At 41.1% G+C, this 3,278-nt stretch overlaps 1 long non-coding RNA gene across 1 annotated transcript; it reads left to right on the top strand.

Annotated features, from left to right (window-relative positions):
* On the top strand, positions 1–2,999 carry LOC111784971. Its single transcript, XR_002813609.1, has 2 exons — positions 1–321; positions 1,248–2,999. It is a non-coding gene; the product is annotated as an uncharacterized LOC111784971 (long non-coding RNA).
* Positions 3,000–3,278: the final 279 nt, after the last annotated feature.

Below are 3,278 nucleotides of genomic sequence, written 5' to 3' on the forward strand. Positions count from 1 at the left end.
GACATTCTTTAGAACAAAGTGCATTCCACTCATTACCTTATCATTAAAGTTGGACAACATAATATTTGAGATATCAATGATCAAATTTGTTCTTTCTCCAGCTGCAACTGAGATCTGACATGGGTAGAGAAAGAACAAGAGGGCAGAAGTGCACGCCCAACCTCAAGAACCAAAAGAAGCTTGAGAAATGCAAAAGGGCTCGTAGCCTCGGCTCGTGATGCTGCCGAGAAGCAGGCTCTTGAGCTTGGAGAAGACGTATCTCCAGCTTCTACTCTGTTTATCCAGCAAGAAGGAGAAGAAGAAAGCCCTCTTCATTAACAGGTTTGCTAACTGTCTCATCAACCTCCTTAGTGTTCTCTATGGCCCTCCTTCCTTAGGGTTAGTACTATTTGCATATTGAACCTGCTTTTACATGCTTTCAGCGACACCAAATTCACATTACTACTAGGGATGAACTAACAATTTGAAGAAGATAGTACTCATATTTGTATCTTTTTTTTTTATATGAACTCACAGAACATAAGGACAGGGTAAATTAGAAAATTTATAAAAGTGAAGGAACTTATAGAAGAAAAACTCGTACTCGAAGGATTGTGAAAATTGATTTTTACTCTGTTCGAGAGCAAAGGTTCTCGGATTAGGCTTACCAAGATCGTGCAACACACCATTCTATCTCTGTCGAGGTTTAAAGAAAACTCGACACGATAAGATATGGATTTCCAACTACAAAACCCTTCAACTAAATCGAAACTTTTTAAGCTTACAAATAGGAAAGCACAAAACTACCAAAGTAGATGTAAAGTGAGTTTATACGATGTAGGAAGTAAAATATTTGAATGACAAGTACACCAAACTAATGGCCCAAACAATTATTGGAGAGACAGAGCACTATAATGAAGAGGGAAAAAGGAAAGAAAAGAAAAATTGAAGAGACAAGATAAGAAAATCAAGAAATGGTGTGTTGGGAGAGAGGTTGGTGGAGAGAAATTGTGTATCATCCTCCATCACAAACACAAGAGAGAGTGCTCCCAAATCAGGCAGCAAAAGTAAGAGAGAGGTGAGCTGAATTAGACCTTGCTAGTGGTGGCTTTTTTGCCAATGGTGGCCTACTCCCCACATGCTTAGTCACCGGCTGTGGGCCCACACTGACCGCCTTCTCTGACCGACAACTTAACAGCCCATTTCCCGATGATGATCTTCTTCTGTTGTTGTTATTGCTGGTGGTGTTATTGTTTTTCTCTATCCAGGGCTCTTCGGTCTCTGACATGTTTGCGATGCTTGCTCGATCAAAGCCTTCAGCTGTGGTAATGCTCCAGTCTATGCTTGCCTCACTTGGCTCATACCAGTCAGTTGATGGTGTCATTGGCTCATCGAGGCTGCGACGTGTGCCTGCAAGGGCCAAACCTAGTTTTCTTGCTTCTAGTTCCATCGAGTCTCGTCGGTGGAACATGGCAGGATATGAGACAGTAGCTGTGTTGACAGTTTGAGCGGAGAAACTTTCAATTTCGAATAAGTCTGAGCTGGCGTCACTCGCCACATCATCAACATCGTTGACAATAGTGGCAGTGCCACCGGATGCTGCCACACTAGCTAAAATTCGTGATTTTAGACTACCACCACCACCATTATTGCCACAATCTCTAGTGGTGCTTGGTTTGAAAACTTCTAAAGAATCTCGAGGTGGATCTTCGATTAAAACATGACTTATGGATCTAGTTGGAATATCTTCATTGTTGTTGGCGTTTTTTTTCAAGATGGGGAAAGTGAAACCTGTGGAGGCTATTACACGTTGTGTTGTGTGTTCTTGAAGAAGCAAACTTGGAGGAAAGCGTCTTTGAGTGCTCCAAACGACGCTGTTATCTGATTGTTGCAAAAGTATTTTGTTTGCACCTGAGGTTTTCTCAGACAGCGAAGACTCCGACTCCGACTCCGACTGAGAATGGCTACCAACGGTAGTGTTATTGTTGGTATAAGGAGGACTTGTTTTTGGCTCTAGTACCACCTTAGATTCCTGAACTTGAATCGACTTCTTCCCCGTACAAGGGCATTTAGAGCTTCTAAAAATCCATCTTGTTGTTGTAGATGACGACGATGATGGCTTATGAGATTTTCTCCCAGAATGATGATTCGTATCTCCACGCAAAACTGACACCGAGATAGCTCCTGGAGGGTTTGAGAGCAACCCTGTCTGACTATTCCAACTAGCCTCAGACGAGGCCGTCGGTGTTGTAGAACGAAAAGATCTAGCTCGATAGCTCCGACGATGATATCCATCAATGGAGTCAAGAGTGGGGGAGAATTTAGAAAGCATCATAGACGATGGATGTGTAACAACACCACACGTCCAGGGTTTGGATTTTGATAACTCTGAATCTTGGTCAAAATCCTCGTCCTGAGACGACGTTACTGAATGACCGTTACACTTCTCTGACTCCGACATCGACTCGATGTTTGTCACAGGAGAAACCTTGTTGGTATTGTTGGTTGAAACTTCATTGAAATACTTTTTGGCATCAAAAATACTCAGCTCAGAAGAATCATCAGCAGTAGAGCAACGAGCAAGAAACCGACGATGGTGATCACAAGCCTCTCTCTTCTCCCTCATATCATTGTTATTGTTGCACCCAAAGACTGTTTTCTCAGATAAGCTTCCATTAATGAAGCTCATCTTAGAAATTGCTCTTCTTTCCATACCAAAAAACCCCTCTCAGAAAGCTACTTCGCCCTCATATGAAATATTTATACATAGAAAAGATGATGACGCAAGGGGGTTAAAAGCTAGGGTTCATATTCATAGCTAATACTTTGGTACTTTAAGCCTTTATCAATGGGAAAAGAGTACTGTTGGGAAAGATGAGTATCCAATTTGGCTATCAACTTATGAAGGGTGTGGGACATTTTGTAAGATTCCATTCACTTTAATGTTCACAAAGTCCAAATCTTTTGAGTAATTTTAAAAAAAGGGCTAACAATGTATTGACCCTTTCTTTGAATGAAAATCTTTTCTTTCTTTCATTCATTCTTATGCATCAAGAATCCTCCTCATAGACCCCTCTATCCCTCGATGTTTATGCATTAACCACGTTTGTTTAGTTTAAGTGAATTGGTGCAGACCACGATTCTAAATCCATTTACTACCGTGTCTCATGCTCTCCTTCTTAGTATTCTTCTCCTTCAATCTAGCTTTGTATTGATTCATACGTAGGAACCAAATAAGGATTCAGAATTCATATTCCAAACTTAATAGCTTTGACATTCTCCTACGACATGGTTATGTT

This window comes from Cucurbita pepo, unplaced genomic scaffold (assembly GCF_002806865.2).
Source record: "Cucurbita pepo subsp. pepo cultivar mu-cu-16 unplaced genomic scaffold, ASM280686v2 Cp4.1_scaffold000316, whole genome shotgun sequence".
NCBI lineage: Eukaryota > Viridiplantae > Streptophyta > Magnoliopsida > Cucurbitales > Cucurbitaceae > Cucurbita > Cucurbita pepo.